This window comes from Mchenga conophoros, linkage group LG19 (assembly GCF_057382185.1).
Source record: "Mchenga conophoros isolate Kocher_MC1m ecotype Shallow Benthic linkage group LG19, M_conophoros_male_GT1.1, whole genome shotgun sequence".
Taxonomy (NCBI): Eukaryota; Metazoa; Chordata; class Actinopteri; order Cichliformes; family Cichlidae; genus Mchenga; species Mchenga conophoros.
In genome coordinates, this window is record NC_140544.1 from 25,764,297 (window position 1) to 25,783,054 (window position 18,758).

The following is an 18,758-nucleotide window of genomic DNA, read 5'->3' on the forward strand; positions in this document are numbered from 1 at the left end:
GGACAGAGACGCAGTGATTTCACTTACTCTCAGACTGATTTGATGGGCCAGAGCTATCTACTACCTCTGCTCCGGGCACATTTCTAAACTACGAAAAACACAGAGGAACACACCTTAGCCAAGATAAAGTGTAGTGTCTTAAGAGCACATGGCAATGTAAATGGAGAACCTAACCAACCAACCAAATTCTGTATCTGGCTCTGCACAAAAAATGACTTTGCTCCATTTTCTCCCCCAATTTCCTTCACAGATCACAAATATTCTACTAGCTCAATGAGCTATTCAGATTATAACAAACAACACTGCAATAAAGTGATTTACATTCCTTCTAGTCATCATCAACTCCTACCATAACCCATCTTCTGTAATTATTAAGGGGTAAACATTTTTGGTTTGACAGGCAGGTAAAGTGTTATTGCCGCGGGTTTCAGTTCAAGAAAAATTTAATATTACATAAAGATAGCCAGAGTAAATGTGAAACAAGTGATGATTACATTTATTAAGGGAAAAAGGTTATCCAAACCCACATGGCCCTGTATGAAAAAATAATATAACCTAAGAACTGGTTGTGCCACCTTGGCAGCAAGAACTGCAGTTAAGCATTTGTGATAACTGGCAATGAGTCTTTCACATCGCTGTGGAGGAATTTAGCAGAATTTTTACAGAATTCCTTTTATTCCGGCACCTTTGAAGGTTTTTGAAGATAAACAACCTGTTTAAGGTCATGCCAAAGCATCTCATTGACTTTGACTAGGCCACTCCAAACATTTATCTGTAGTTAATTTCTTTAACCATTCAGAGATGGAATTGCTGGTGTGTTTCGGATCATTGTTGCGCTGCACAAATAAATATGCTTGAGCTTCATGAACTGATGTCTTCATGATTTTCTGGTAGAGAGCAGAACTCATAGTTGTCCAGGTCCTGAAGGAGCAAAGCGGCCTCCATCAGACTACCACCATCATGTCTGACTATTGATAAAATGCTTTCTTTTAAATGAAATGCTCTGTTAGTTTTATGCCAGATGTAAAGGGATCCACACTATTTTTGCCCAAAAGTCTTGGGGATCATCAAGATGTGAGGCCTGCAGTTCTTTAGATGTTGTTCTGGGTTCTTTTGTGACCTGGATGAGTCGCTGATGCGCTCTTGGAGTAATTTTGGTATCCCCCATCTTTATCTAATAGTAAAACTTGTTTGATGATCTAAAACATCTAAGTGTGACAAATCTACCAAAAACTACAAAATCAGTGAAGGTGGCAAACACTTTTTCAGTGCATTATAGGTCTCTACAGCATCAATCAAACACAGCATTTGATCCATTTTACATTTACAGTGGATTATTATTACAAAAAATTCAGTGGCATGTTTTTCACTGTTGTTAAAAAAAGACTGGCACTTTGGGGTAATTTTCCGGTTAGAGTTACCTGGATTTGAGTTGTGCATAACAACCTACAATATATTGAAGTAGAAAAACAGCCGGCACCATAGTGTCGGCCAAATGTAACACAAGCTTTCGGTCTCGCCCTTTCCATATATTGCTGTCACACAATAGCTTCACTTGTAAACAAAATTATTGTTTTTATTGAATTAATAACCTATGAAATCTGATTTTGAACCTTGGCAATATGCAAAAGGAAACCTAAAATAAAACGGATAAAACGGGATAGTTTAAGTGCAAAATGTGTACAGTATCAAATCAATATTCCATGGACACAACATATTCAATAGTCCTGCCAGGATGATTCATTCATCATCCTGGCAGGATGACGGTTGGCTTCATGATTGCCACATGAAGCCAAGCAGAGGGAAATGGGCATTAAGAGGCGCAGACACATGCACAAAGAAAGAGAAAAAAATTGCTTAGCATCTGTGAGTGAGGTTGTGGATCACTGGCCTATTCCTCTCCCCTCTACAGCAGCCTCCATCCATATTCATAACAACCTAGAGCGATGGCAGAGGGAAGAGGAGAAGGGAAGAAAGGGGCACAAGGAAGGCGATTTTCACTGCAAGTTCAAAGGAAAGATATAAGGAACACTCGGTTATGTCTATATTTGTCATGAAGATATCTTTTTCTACCATCCTACGTTTGCAAACATGAATCAGAGTGCAAACTAGAAGCTACAAGCAAGACAACCAACGACTCTGCTCTTAATATCAATCTTTTAAATATATCATTTGCACCGCACATGGTTTCAACTTTGTAGACTCAGCAACAATACGCAGGGTGATTTAACAGGGATAAGAGAACATTTTCCAGTTCATAACCATTAGCGCTGCAATTAAATTCAAACGGATGTAACAGCTCAAATAAATATGCACAGAATGCATGAAGAAAAAGGTCAATTAATCACCAGTGGAGGAGCCTCAGACTTTTGTCCATTTCTCAGATGGACTGTTTCACATTTCACTGATCTCTAAAGAACGGATTATTTTTCTTTTTCAGGAACAAGATAGCCGTTTAAAACAGGAGGGGAGAAAACAATTAGTTCCATGAGCTGAATGTTTTTGTGAGAACTAAACTGCATTTTAGACATTGAGAATCTAGATATTGAAAATGATTAGCGTTAACACAGGTTATTTTCTTCAGGGCTGTGTGGTGGTCAAGAAGTTTTATAGTCAAGGCTTAACTCTTAGTTTAGCCCATTTATGCTTTTCAGGTAGTCCTGAAGTGATACATTTATATTGCATTTGTTGTAAATTTGACTTTCATCAATATGACAGAACAACAGATTGTTTGATCATATTCCAAGGAAGAACTAATTCAAGTTAATTTGGTTTTATTTATATAGTGCCAAAGCACAAACCAGCATACGGCCCCACCTTTAATCCCAGCTAGACTGTCTTGCTATTCATTGCGTTATGCATTCGAGCAAAGCTCTTTAGGTTTTCCTTGTTCTTTTTTGTACTTGTTTATTTTTTATTACCACTGTGCTGCATTCCAGTGTTGCCCTGGCACGAAATGCATCTGTTCTGCATTTGGTCATCAAAACCCCAAAAGTGGCTCCTCAGAAAAGCTTGATTATTAACTTGTATGTCTTAAATACAGAGAAACATGGGGGGGAAATATTAGGTACACCTCACTCAGCCCATTTGATTGTAGGCATAAATTTCACAAGATTAATGACTGCCTAGAGAACGATTCAAACACACAGCCTCTTTCTTTCTCTCTGTCTCATAGCCATGCAGTCCCTGTGGGACACTTCATGTTATGTATAATGTGTTTCCATGTTCAAAGCATTTTCTTAAGGGTTTTAAAGCAGACATTGCTGATGATCCACTTGACACTTGATGGAGACCACGCGTCCTCTATCTAGCCCTGGACAGCAAACTTACAGAGTCTTTCTGCGGATGGAGAGAGATTTGTGGAAACATTTTTCACACATGTGGGCAAAAAATAAAATGAAACGCTGCTTTTAAAAAAATAATATTGCCTTCCCTTGCTGAGTCTTGATCTACATCAAAAGTCCAGGGGGTGGTTTGGAAACACTTTAGACTGAATTTATGACTGGAATGGCAGCTGAGGTGATGACTCATCCTTAATTAGTTACTATTCTTGTGCTTTTTATAATTACCCTTTTAAAAAATCACAGAGGACAAATGCATTACAATAAAAACACACTACATCAGTCTTAATGGGCAATATCCAAGTAATGCAAAAGCTTACAAGAAAGTGCAGCTACATATATTATATGGTAAGCAGATGTATTACGAACTTAAGGCGATCAATAAATAAGTAAAACTCTTCTAGAACGGTGGTCCCCAACCTTTTTTGCGCCATCGACCAGTTTATGTCCGACAATATTTTCACCGACCGGCTTTTAAGGTGTCATGGATAAAAACAACAAAATAAAACCAGTACCGGTACCCAAAAAAAGAAGAGTTATTCATAAGAATGGGAAAAGACCCAGGGAAACCGAGTTTATGATAAAAACGATAAAAAAATAACGATAAAAACCCTGAAAACCATAAATTTCACACCAGAGCCTCAACTCTCGCGTACCAAACAGCTCACGGACCAGTTCCGGTCCATGGCCCGGGGGTTGGGGACCACTGTTCTAGAACATATATGATCAGATTTATGCACATAGGCAAAATTATGATCTACCTGCAAAACATCAACTTACAGCATATAGTGACATTTTTTTTAAGGTTATGATCAGTGCACTAAATTCTAAGAGGCAAATAAGGAAACACTGAAAATCAACTTTACTTATTTTGGATTCAGCTTCTCGAGTGTGACAGTTTGTTCCTCTCTTTTCATATCTGGATAAAAAATATATATACCTATTTGGGGTACTGGACGTGGCAAGCTATTTAAAAATGTTTTTCACTTAGAGACCAGGCATGCACCATTAATACTGAAACGTCCAATCAACACGAGGAAGAAAGTAAAGCTGACACAACCACTTTCTAATTAGTGTATTTATGTAGCTGACACTTCAACTCAAATGTCTTCAATCACTTTCAGATGGAGAATCCAATTCATGTTCAGTATGTCCTCTGCCCACACTAGCTATTAGCTACCTCCGCTTGCCTAATTACTGTCATTCATCCTTTATCAATGAGAAGTTGTGGGAAGCAGCTGCTACCAGGTGGCTGTATTCTCATATGCATGCAAATATAGCAGTGCATGCACGCACACACATATAAACATTAATATTGCATGCACACTCCAGAGAAATGACACTCAGAAACACGATGGTGATTTTTTTTTGTTGCGTATTTTACATATTCTAAGTGATCTTGTGCCAATATCACTCATCTGTATTTGTTATTCCCACGCTTCCTCACAGATCACATAGTATGCTAAGCCTGTGTGCGTGAGGAAGGGAGGGGGATGTGCAGGAATCTATTTGAGGCTGCCTCTCTGACACTGAGGTGATGACATATTTTATTAGCTCCTGCTCAGGGACCGTCAAGAATCTCACCTGAGAACTCAACTGTGACATTGTGGATCCTGAACTTCTTTGTTCCTTCTCATTCTGGATGACCAACTGCTCCAAGCTGGTCAAGAAGGCTCACCAGCGCCTCTTCTTCTTGAGGACTCTGAGGAAGAACCACCTGTCCTCAGACATCCTGGTGAACTTCTATCGCTGCACCATCGAGAGCATCCTGACCAACTGTATAACAGTCTGGTACGGGAACTGCTCTGCCTCGGACCGGAAGGCGTTGCAGAGGGTCGTGAAAACTGCCCAGTGCATCGCCGGAGCACCACTTCCTGCCATAAAAGACATCTACAGGAAGCGGTGTCTGAAAAGGGCTGGGAAAATCATCAAAGACCCCAGTCACCCATCACATGGACTCTTCACCCTCCTGCCCTCTGGGAGGCGCTACAGGAGCCTCCGGACTAAGACCACCAGGTACCGGAACAGCTTCTTCCCCACAGCTGTCAGACTCCTGAACTCTGCCTCCTGACATCTGACCCACGTTAAACTCATGGACTGAACATACACACACCCACAATGGACAACTGTACCCTCAAACACAATAATAACATGGACTGAACCACCACTCACAACCACTAGCACTTTATATAGCCTCTGTAGGAATTATATCTCACTTATCTTAACTGCACTACTGTATAGCTCTGTGTAAATAATCATTCTGTACATTCGATCATTTTTAATCCTACAACTGTTTACAACTTGCATAGTTCCCATTTCTGTATAGCTGTATATCCCAGATTCTGTAAAGTTATTTATTTCATATTCTGTATAGTTTTTCATATTTATATCCTGTTCATATCCTGTACATAGCTTGTACTCACTACAGCCTGTACATACTTATAGTTATAGAATATTCACAACATACTTCATACCGTGTACATTATAACATACCATAATAGACCCATTTCTGTAATATACTCACATATCTATATTATTGCTAATATATATTGTAATATATCTATATCACTAAAGCACTTCTGGATGGATGCAAACTGCATTTCGTTGCCCTGTACCTGTGCATGTGCAATGACAATAAAGTTGAATTCTATTCTATTCTATTCCCTCTCATCCGTCTTCCAGTCCCATTTCAGCTTCTTCAAATCACCCTGCCTCCATTTCTCCCCGCCCACCCCTTCCACACCTTAATCCCTGTTATTCTTACTTCACTTCTCTCCTGCTCCAGTCGTCCTATCCCTCACTCTGCCTCGGCCTTTTCGTTGCATCCCCAACAACTAGTCCCTGTTATCAGTAAAATAATCCCGCCACGCTGGGCTTCCTTCTATCAACCAGCCTTCTCTCATGACAAGTGGCTAATTATGTGTCAGTACAGAAAATGAAAGGTAAACGGACAGTAGATAAAGCCATAAAGCTGTCAACTGTTTCACTTGTGGCAAGAGAGGAGAAGGATTGGAAGAAAGAAAGATGGCGTGGATTAGCTGTAGAGGTCAGTAAAAGTGAAGAGCACTGGAAGGACGATGAACAGGTGGGGGGATTGTGTAGAATTAGGAGATTGGATGAGTGAAAGCAAGCAGGACAAAATGAGTAGAGGAAAGAGGATATAGAGATATAGGTGCTATAGGAAGGAAAGGGTAAAAGGTCAGAAAATGATGCGAGAGGCAAAGGTCACAGGAACTTTTCTCTGTGGCCACTAATAAAGTACTCCAGTCAGACTTCTTGCATGTACACATAGGCATGAAGAAAACACACACATACAAAGGGCAGTTAGACTTCCTGATCGATTGAGCCGTACCCTGCTCTGACGTTTCAGCACAGCTCATGATGAATGAGTTGACATACGAAGGAAAAGAGAAGAGAAAAGAGGCAAAAACAAACCTTTGGCTTTTAAATCTCAGTGGTTTGTGTCACACGTGATGCAGGATGGGGGGTCAGTGTGTTTATTAATGCTTTTGGCTGCTTTTTGTCTGTTCGTGCATGTCTGAGAAAATACAGCCCTGGTCATTTTTTCTTTTTTCTTTATGTTTCAGAAGCTAAAATTCATTTAATTAAGGTTAAGTACAGATCACAGTTAGAGTGTCCAATTTCTGTACAACTCTAAGTGCTTTAGTCTTTAGGCTTCTCACTTTCTTCCAAAATAAAATTTTTTAGAGCTCCAGAAATAACTCGTGCAATATTCATCTGCTTTATTTTTCACCTGAAGGCCCAAAAAATTGGTCACTCTTGAAAGAAAATGTTTTCAGCTGTTAGTATAAGAGCTACATCCTCAAGTGTTATAGGCACTCACATCTGTCGCGATGTGCTTTGTGAGGCTTTGTATAACTATACATCCTCACTCCTACTGGCAAGTAGTACCGCTTGAGAAGACACTCATTACTCTCATGTCAGCAGGGATGTCACTTTAGAAGGAACATTTTAAGTGGTCTTAAGTGACAAAAATTATTCAGATGAATCCCATGTAACTGGAAAAAAAAATGCTCCCACAGTGTACACAATATACTTCAATCACATGCCAGCAACTCAGTGCTTTTAGGCATGTAGACATGGTAAAATGGTAAATAGTTTTCTAGTTTACCTGAGCATTCAAAGCACTTTATAGAACTTACCTCATTCGCCCATTCACACATGCACTTTTTTATGCCTAAGTGCTTTCTATCTAGCATTCATAGATTTCCATACTTCGATGGATGCATCGGAGAGCAACTTAGGGTTAGTAACTTGTCCAAGGATATTTGGCATGCAGACTGGGCCACCGGGGTATTGACCCACCAACCTTCTGATTAATAAATTACAGATGACCTGTGCTACTTCCTGAGCTACATGGCCAAAATGACCACAATGACTTGAAGTTTAAACTGAACATCAGAATTGGGAAAAAAGGTGATCTAACCGACTCTTAGCATGAGATTATATGTTTGTGGGTGCCAGGCAGACTAGTTTGAATAATTTAGAAACTACTGATTTGCTGGGATGTCAGAGGTCAGAGGAGAATGCGTCACGCTTATGGAAAGAAAACTTGAAGGAAGTAACTCGGATAACTATTCATTGCAACCAAGGTATGCACGTGTTGTACAGCAGCAGAAGACCACACCTGGTGCCACTCCTGTGAGCTAAGAACTGAAAACTGAGGATACAATTTATCCAGGCTCACTAAAATTGAACAATGGAAGATTGAAAAAATGCTGCCTGATGGCTCCTTCCTGCAGGATAATGCTCCATATCACAAAGTTCAAACCATCTCCAACTGGTTTTTTGAACATGAGTTTACTGTAGAGCACCTTTGGGATGTAATTAAGTGGGTGACTGACATCATGAATGTGCAGCTGAAAAATCTGCAGTGATATTGTCATGTCAATGTGAACCAAAATCTCTGGGAAAATTTTCAGCACTTTTTTGAATCTATGGTAAATAAAAAATGGCCTGTATTTCTACAGCGCTTCACTAGTCCCTAAGGACCCCAAAGCGCTTTACACATTCAGCCATCCACCCATTCACACACTGGTGATGGCAAGCTATATGTTGCCACAGCTGTCCTGGGGCGCACTGACAGAGGCGAGGCTGCCAAACACTGGTGCCACCGGGCCCTCTGACTACCACCAGTAGGCAATGGGTGAAGTGTCTTGCCCAAGGACACAATGACCGAGACTGTCCAAGCCGGGGCTCGAACCGGCAACCTTACAAGGCAAATTACAAGGCAAACTCCCAACTCTTGAGCCACGATTGCCCAGTAGGGCGAAGAAGGCAATTCTGAGTGAAAAAGGGGGTCCAGCTGGATCTTGGAAAAAGCAAACCTAACCCTATATGAAGGGTTAAGTTTGCTATGCATGATTAGTAATTATAATTAAATGTATTCAAAGTGTTTTCATTATAATAATAATAATGGATTGGATTTATATAGCGCTTTTCTAGGCACCCAAAGCGCTTTACAATACCACTATTCATTCACTCTCACATTCACACACTGGTGGAGGCAAGCTACAGTTGTAGCCACAGCTGCCCTGCCCTGGGGCAGACTGACAGAAGCGAGGCTGCCATATCGCGCCATCGGCCCCTCTGGCCAACACCATTATGTACGGTTCTGTGCAAAGCAAACTGTGTAAATCTCAGTGTCTGAAACTTCACCAGAGCTAGAGACAGACTGGAGCTGCTCCAGCTTAACCCAGCACAAACCATCCATCACCTCTCAGCTGATGGCCCACCTCTGGCTGCCCTGTCATTGCCACTCAGACAAGGCAACACTCACACAGCAGCCATGAGAATGACTGTTGTGCACCGAAAAGGGCACACTGACTAATAATTGAAGCCGTGCCCATACTGAGGTTGGGACTAATTAGCTGTGTATCCAAAAGTGTGACTTCCATACTAATAGAGGATATTTTGTTTGCAGCTATTCCATCTACAGCAGGTACGGCTGACAACAGTGCATTCATATTTCCTTCGGTGCAATCATGAAATGTTAACATAATGTAATCACTCTCACAAATATTCAGTGATGATATTAATTCTTCATTAAGGCAGTTAGGAACAAGAGCATCCAATCAATCAATCTCATTAGCTTCTTTGTCGAGTAGCCCTCCTCCTTTCTCTGCATTTATTGCCGTGTTCCTCATTTAGTGTCAGTGCTTATTTAAGTTATTGCATAGCTATGAAAATGCCTGCTCACAGATGGCTTCCTATTAAATTCCATATAGGACATATAAATGAGATTATTCGTCATGGGGATGATAACTATGCTGTTTCCCGAGGATGGCTTTAATTTTGTATAGAAATGACAAAATACAAGTCTTTGTTAAGGAGAACAATAGGTACTGTAGCTGACGGTAATTCAACACTTGTTTTACACACAAATGTGCACAGCAAGCTCATATGAGAAAACACAAATCTGAAAATCTGTTTGCTTCTGAAATAAGAAGAACATATTCTCATTCCTGACTTGTTACATCCTGATGCCTGGTGTGGAACCTTTTTATGCCATATCTTATCCTAGTGGGGCCCATCATAGTGTGACTTTTCAACACACAAATGACAAAAATTGATAAAAATTTGCTGTTAGGATTCAGATTGGATGGTGAATGACTCAATCACACAAACCTGAATGCGAAGGCAAGGCTTTTTTCTGATTTTATCTGTTGGTTTAGGCAGTAAACTACTTGTTTGCAATCTGCATCAAGATCTCCTTGGTCATCAGTTATGTGACAACACTGGCAGAAAACTTTCATCTGCATCATCATTAACTTAAGCGTAATTTATGGTCCTGCAAATATGTCAACGCAATACATGTTTCTGGTCTGACAGTGAGCTGTGAGGGGTTTTCATCTGCAGTAAATGTGCTCCCATAAAGTCCTACAAAATCAGTTCACCAGAAAACTTAAAAAAATAAAGCATGAAAAGCACAGACAGTGGCTGAAGTGGACACATTTCATTGTTTTTAACACTTGGCGCCATGACAGCTCTATATGTAATAACGGTCTTTTCTGCAGAGAGCTGACAGACCAACAGCAGAACAATAAAGAGTGGCCCACACACCGGTAGCACCACATACAGTACTTTGTAAACCTTCTCCATCTACAACACTGCTCTCTGCAGGTACAGAGGTTATCATGGACCTCCTGCGAACTGTGAACAGCCTCCCCCTGCTGAACCATGCATTCTGCTTAAGGCAGCACTCTCACAGACCTAGAGTCTGGCTGATGACCCCCTGTGGTTGACAGGTTTCTGGTTGGCGACTGGTTGCTGGAGATTGCTGAATACATCTCATTACAGAGGTGTACCATGCTGTGTCAAAAACCAACATGAACCCACATGCAAACGCATGCTAACTACTTGTAGAGTGCTGGTGTAACTGAAAAATGAGGCACAAATTGGAAGTGGGGATTCATTTTCAAAGTAAAAGCGGTGTCTTTTAAAACATGTTTTTAGTAGCACCGCTTTTACTTTGAAGGCCTCACTTGCTAGATAGAAGTCTCTTCTTTATTGGCTGTTATCTCAGGAGTTTAAGTTGATACTGTATTGAATCACAATTGTCTTCTAGGTAAGACATGATTCCTCAAAAGCAGATAGTATGTTAAATTAAAGGTTGGCACTGTAACACTTTCCTCCAATTAGAAAAATATCCTAATTTAAGCTACTTATAATTCTAAAAGCTACATAAGAATATATATCTACCACCAAATGCAAGAAGTTATATAAATAGAAATATAATGCATTAAGCTGAGCTACCTGCAGAGAGCATAAATTAGTAACAACACATTAATTAGCTTTTCTTCTTTTGTTCTCTCCATTATTTCTCTTCCCTGTTACCTACCATATTTTGCTCCCTATAAGCTTTCACTTTAACAGTGTTTCTCGTGCTCTTCTTCGTATGACACCTGCTTAGTATTTTATTTAATGTTTGGCTTGGCTGTTGCATCATACAGCTTTGCATACACCAATTTTCTTCTGATGCATTTAAATACACTACCAACTTGACTGACTACACTTGTGACAGTCGTAGCGATTTGTGTTTTTATGATTGTGCTTTGACGCCCCTGTTTTCAGACATGCATGAATGGCAGAGAACGCAAAAAGTACCTGCACACACTTTGCATGCATTCTCATACTTTGCCATCTAATACACCTCATCCACTACACACACTTGCACGTACAGTAACCTCAAGGGACCATCACTCAAACTACTGAAGAGCAACAGGAGGCGATTACTGTGATCTATCTGTATTCTCGTTGTACTCCAGCAATGGAGCCGGCCACGGTGATGCCTGTTGAGTTGATTTTTTAAGAGCTTTAATGGACTGGCAACCACAGATGTGAGTGGTCTCTGCTGCTCTATTTTGTAGAAGTACTCACATGCTCTCTCTCTCTCTCACACACACACACACATGCGCGATCTGGGCCAATTAGATAAATCTCCTAAGTGTTGTAACCTATAGAAATGTGAAGTTTTGCAGTTTTAAACATGCAAATGAGGGTGGTGAGTCTCGTTGCACATGTCTAAGCACTCCGGTTCCAGCTACAGGGAGTAGTACAGGCTCTAGTGACCACTATGAACACTTACATACAGGGGAGCCTCAAGTGTTGATTACTACTTGTGTTACATACAAACATTTTAGAGTGTTTTAAAGGCACCATTATTATGTTGTCTGAAGGCTACAATCACATTACTGCTGGAGCTGGAGACAGTTTAAGTGCATTTTTATAAAGAAGCCATAGCTAGTGATTTAGTTTACCTTTAGTCGATCTCTGTTATAGATAATACTCCGTAGCTCTCCCCAGGGTTGCATTAGTAACTCAGATCCCTTTGTGTCTTGTTAAACTTCACAATCCACCTCTTCAGTACATTCCACTTCTGGAAATGTAGTCTTTTTTTCCCTTTTCCCCTCATGTACTTTTTCAGCTTTCCTTTCCCCTCCAGCCCCTGCCTTGTGTAGTCTACTTGTGCAGCAAATTCAATATTGATGAGGTGGATCGATCAGACAAGCGCCACCCTTCCCGTTCTTTTTGACTGAAGGTCCTGAATAATCTATCCATCTCCCAGTATTCTGATACAAGCAATAAATGCCTGCAGTTAAAGATTCCCTCCACTTTCAGATGATAGTCTGCTGAGCAACGGATTCTGACTGTCCAGACTTTATTCAGAGTGCTTTAAGGGACATTTTTTTGTCATTGGAAAGATTTAACCTTTACTTTTCAAAAGACCTGACCTTTAGTCTATAGCGCTCCCACTTCACATACAGCAATCAAATCAGTACAAAAAAGAACTAAATTATGTGTTGAAAAGCAAATCACAGAAGTAAATCATCTCTTTTCACACTGTGCCATGTTCTTTTGTGTCTTGTGTCCACTGACGTGATTTCGCCTCTGTTGTTATGAGTTGGGGTTTAATCTGGTCTCAGTGTCTATAGAGACTTCACCGCAGAAGAGCTCCTCGACTGCAGCGCCTTGAGTATCAGTCATTATTGCAGAGGATTATGTGACTGTTGGTCTAATATAAAGCAATATCAATATCGTAGTTTGTACTACATCTGCCTCTCGTGGAATTTAACTAGATACAAGATACTCTGACGATTGCCTTTTCCCTTAGAGACTCTTAACTGAGTTACATTTTAATCTTCCACTGAATCTAAGCACCATGACTTACAGTATCTAAATGAAATGAAGTGGTCTGCTCCCACAAAAATGACACAGTGAAACAGATCTGGCAGGGGAATAATTGTGGGGAAATTAAAATTGTGTTTTGTGTGCTGTGTTGTTGTCGTTCTAGCACATAAAAGAAATGTAATTATCGATACAATGTGCTCTATGCGCAGTGATATCAAGCTGGCTGTAGCCCGTATAGCCCGGAAACAGTCTGGTTGTGCAACATCAAACGACGGTAGACAATCTCATAATTCAACCCTACTGTAGCTGTTCCCGAGGGACTGAACTTGTCCAGAGCAGCTTTTTATCACAGACAAACCATTTTTAAATTGAGTATAATATAATAATGGCAGCCCGCTTGTTTGCTCATACTTGTTAATCTGACCACTAACAGTTTGTTTGCGTTCCTGTAATCCTCTGATAACAAGCCGGTGATGATGGTAATCAGCTGTAACTGTGAATTTGGTGTGATTTTAAAATTAAGACCAGAAGAGCTCACAGCTCAGGCCACATCTGAATAACTCTGATTGTCATTGATTGGCTTGAAGCATTGCTTGATTGTGTTGTGAGAGATTTTTGCAGCACGGTGATACACAAAACAAAAGCACACATACAGCTACATGAAACTCAATCATGTCAGAGGAAATGCTAATCATTCCCCTCCCCGTGAACACTTGAGAAGTAAACAGTGCTTATATAAATGTTCTCATGCACTCCAATACTTGTTAGCACCTGCTAACAAAACAAGTAGATAAGGTTAAATGGATTCTTGTTCTCGACCTTCTTTTTTGTCACCACATAGCAGCAGCTGATCATGGAAAACATGTAGAGCGCATAGCTGCAAAAAAATAACACATAGCTATCACGAAATGCACACACACACATGCTTAAACACACACATTTGCACTGTTCCGGCAGCCTGGCTAGAGGTCTCAGAGACAGGAGGAGTGTGATGATGGATGGCTTGTATCTACTTCCTCCAGACAGCTGGTCTGCAGAGTGGACAAAGGGACAGGGAAGGCCGTTGGTCAAAGTACGCTTTAGCCCCTATCTTAAATTGTGTGTGCTTGTCCAGGCTGTGTGTGTGTGTGTGTGTGTGGGGGGGGGTTAATGTACATCCTGGCTGCTGTCCTGCCTCTGGTGGAGGACTCCAGGCCTCATTCTCCCTTTCCATCTGCCCCGGCACAGCCTCCGCATCCCCCAGCTTGCTGTACTGACAGGCAGAGTTGCCACAGTGATGGATGACTCTGCGCTTAGTTTCAGTGTCAGAGTCCTGCACCTCTGCTACCTGCCATGTGGGTCCCTGTCAAAGACTTCCTGTCAGGTCAGCTATACTCTTTCCCCGCTCTCTACCCCTTTCTTTGTATCCAGCTCTTCATCTTCATCCAGCAGCTTTCCCATTTCTCCTTTATTTAGCTCACTGCTGGGACCCCTTTCAAAAGTTGGAGCAAAGTGTAAAATTTCCCAGGTATGGGTTGTCAACCTGATAACTTCCAAGAAGCTGCAGAACAAAGAGACATGTTATGCCACTTCTGTGTTCTCTCACATCACACAGAGCAACATTTTCAAAGCAGTTCTCCATTTCTATATTCAGCCTACAATGAGGTTAAATACAAAGCATGTTAATGAAGTCAGTTTCCTTAATGAGCTGCACGATGTTAAGTCACTGCTCCCTATTTTCCCGCCAACACTTGGTGTATATTTGCGTGTGAGAGTCTGTGCAAGTCTATGAATATGTGCATACGTTACAAGTGCATTGCAATGTGTGGTCGGGTGTTCATTATACAGCTAGTTTCCTAAAGAGTGACCTCAGTTTTACACCACGCAGTTTAAATACCGGCCCTTTGAAATGAGGTCCACGAGCGAGGTACTCACGAGCTTTGTCTTTGAATGTAATTAGCCAATTAGTCTCTTCTTTATTAGAGACCAGCAGCAGCCATGCGTCTCTGCTACTAGGGACTAGTTAGTGCGGTGTAATGAGCCTTTAGCTTCCGACTACGCTGTCAAGCATTATTAATAAAGAGGTTATTTGTGCAGGCCTTTAACTTTAAACAGTGTTGATACCACAGAACCATGCTTATTAAGATTTATCTGCAAGGATAATAAACAAGGTTGCATTGTAAAATCAGATTACAGGAAGGTGAAAAATAAAAAGGATAAAGTCACTTTTTGAAAAAAACATGAATGCAACCTCTTTTTTATTTTGTTTCTGTATCTTTTTAGGTTTTCAAGGCAAAGATTGTCACATTCTAATAAGCAGAAGAATGTGTTCAAAATACGCCCCCGACCTATTTTTTTTTTCCCCAATTACTATCAGATTACCCACATTTTCCCAAACCATTGTATCACACTATTAAACTGTCAGTAGAAAGAAGGAAAAGCAAAGACACGTGGAATTACTTCTTTACGTGGGGAAGATGAGAATATATTTAGGATTCAATTCTCTGTGCTGTAGTCTTGCACTGTAATCATAACGGTCTTGATATGCTAATAACAGAAGCAATTTGTGACAGGTTAGTTTTACAGTAATTGGTGGTGGATTTCTCTGAGCCCCGAATTGATCAAAGAGACAGTGGATGAATACAGACATAGAGGCTGCCCTCAGTGTGCCGGAAGGGAAGCTTTGAAAATGATTTAAAATACCATTACTCCAGTATTACCACCACCGACACCACAGGACTAGTTCTTGTCAGTCCTGTGAAAGTGTCAGTAACTCAACTTTGAATTCATGAATTCATCTCATCATCTCATGTCTAAATGATGAATATTGCATACTAGCAACCTCATTGTACTACTGTACTATGTATGACTGTGCAATGACAATAAAGAGTTATCTTATCTTATCTTATCTTAAGAGATGACAAACAGGGCAAGAAGGAATTTAATACGTCAATCTGAAAACAGATTAACTGAAAATCCACAATGAAATGACAGCAACATTGTAACTTGGCAAAGTCTTAATTAATTAAGGGATTATATCTTAAGAATAATGCAGGTGCTCAAGTGAAAAGTTTCACCATGTATGGAATTGGTTATTAAAAATTTTAACGTCAGCAGAGAATTTGACGAGCTGAAAATAATTCTTATGATGAACTTAGAGATTAACAGCTTCGCAGAAAGACAAATGAACACGTGGCAAACACAAGAACCTCTCACAATGATAACCGCAGCTGTATCATTTCCAACTATAGCAGTAACAAAGCAGCTTCCAATGAACAAAGACATTTCTTCAATACCTCATATCTACACTGACACAACAGGTGTGCCTGTAGCAGGTGACATGACAAAAATAGGCTGTTAAAATCACAGTTTTATGATGTGACATTACTATGCTAAACTGTGCTTAGTTTCAGACACAAAACGACTTCCTATTCGCATTCATAATTCCTAATTATCTCAATTCCTGAACTCAAGAGGAAACTATTAAGATCCGGGTTGAAGTTCAATGCAGAGTATTTGAAATGCTTTGGCAAGTAATCCATCCCAAATTCTTCTACAGAAACAAAAATCACATCATAATTGCAGCGAGTGATCATTCACTCTATCCATCCATCTATCCATTCATTTTTTTCCCACTTATTCAATTCAGGGACCTTGTGTGGCTGAAGCCTATCCTAGCTGTCGCAGGGTAAGAGGCGAGGTACATCCTGGACAGGTCGCCAGTCTATTGTATGGCTAACACATACAAACAGACAACTGCAGAATCATCAGTGCATACAGTGCAGAGTACACAGAGACAAGTTGTAAACTCCACACAGAAATACTGCAGCCGGCAGGTGGATTCAAACCTCGGACTTCGTTGCTGTGACGTGACAATGCTAATGCTACCACTGTGCTACCCTGATTATGTGTTGTTTTGCTGCATTCTTAAACGAGTGACATCTTTTTCAGTAACGACAATTCAGTTTGATGTGATGGGTTGAATGACTCAGGTTTAGGGCTGCCACTACAAAGTAAGAATGAAGTGAATGGCAGGAAGTGATTGCCAACATGTTAGGAGCTGTGTATTATTTCTAAATAAACCTAAATAAACACAGGCCTAATACTAGACCTGTGTGACTGAGGCCTAGTATTAGCTTATTAGCACTAGCTAAGTTTTTCATTTACAGTGATAAACGTCTTGTCCTTCATCTCCCAAATGGCAGTAGGCCTACTACGACCCATCCAAATTAAAAATACATGTAAGTCTTGCTACTTTTGCAGGTAAAGAGGGGGACTCTACTGTATGTTAAATGTATGTTTAAAAAAGTCTTTTGATTGCTAAGCTAACATAAATAGCATGAAGCATACAGAAAAGTACCAGACGAGTGCTACAGTACAGAGTGTCCATGGTCTCTGCAGCCATAAAGTATCTGGAAGCTATGAGGTAGCTTTCACTACAGCAATGCTTAAACTTCCTGCTCCACTTAGTCACCCATTTAAGGTCATGAGTCATTCGCAGAGTCAACTGTTTACTTACAACTTTGGATGTTAAAATTGTCTAGATTTAGCACAACAGTTGAAAGCTGTGTAATTTCAGGTAGTCCTATCATGCATTCTAAAGGTGTACATTTCTACACATACAAAAATGTAGCATTTATATCATGTTTGCTGCTTGCTGTATCTCTTCAATATATCTGTCTGTACTGGGTCCTTGTGAGCAATATGGCAAATCAGTGAACAGGACTGCTTTATTGCACCACTGCATTCTTATGCTTTTCTGGATCAATGATAGAAGTAATTTCTCACATATTTAATTTTCTGCATTTGCCAAAATCACATCTTTATTTTAAACAGCTTCTCAAGAAATTTACATTGCACTGCTCTGTTGATATAAAATAGCCTTTTCCTCTAGAACATATCAGCCCTTCTACTGCACCCCAGTGTAAGAAAAAGAAAATCTGAGCTTTAGTGTCCAAATATACAGTTTTTCAAATATTCTATAGAAGTAATTGCAAAGAGGAAAAACGTGCAGGTGAAGAGGCTCTGTGAAGAGGTTGTTGTCTGCTCGAGCCATGTGCTTTGTGCCATTTTTGTTGGATGAGAAACCACTCGAGCTTTGCCTGCATCACGACACAGGTATACCAACTGTATGGAAATTCTGCATAACAGCAGTCAAGACCTGAGCTTATCTCAGACATACAAGTGTATAAACCGCCTGGGACTTTTTACAGTCTAAAATTTGATTGCTGTCTCTCTCCCCCACTTTCTCACTCTCCCCCTCTCTCTTTCTCCTCACCACAGCTTCTCTCCACAGCACTTGGATGAGCGATGCTGCCTCTGCCTCATCTTTGACTGGCAGAATAAACACTGTTACCACAACAGCCATGCTGGGAGACAAACTACAAGTAACAACAGAGGTAGACAGACACACCACAACTGTGACAGTATACGGAAGGAAAGATAAAACTGTGACAGTGTAAGCAGACATTGGTGTGCGAGCCCAGGAATGATAACAAAGTTAGGAGGCAGATATACAAGTGTAATAATATAAGAGAAAATTCAGATGAATATGACAGTATGGGAGAAGAACTGGCCAGAGAGATTTTGAAAGATGATAGTTGGTGGAGGCAGTGACACTGTGACTGAAAGGCTTACTGGGACTATAATCATAATAGGGTTTGTATACTCTGGTACTGTTCCCAGCATTATAATGGTGAAGGAGGATGGAGTAATGATCTGCAGAGGCACACAATGACAATATTTAAATGGTGTTTAGAGCCCAAAGAGCTCTGTTGTTTTGTTTAT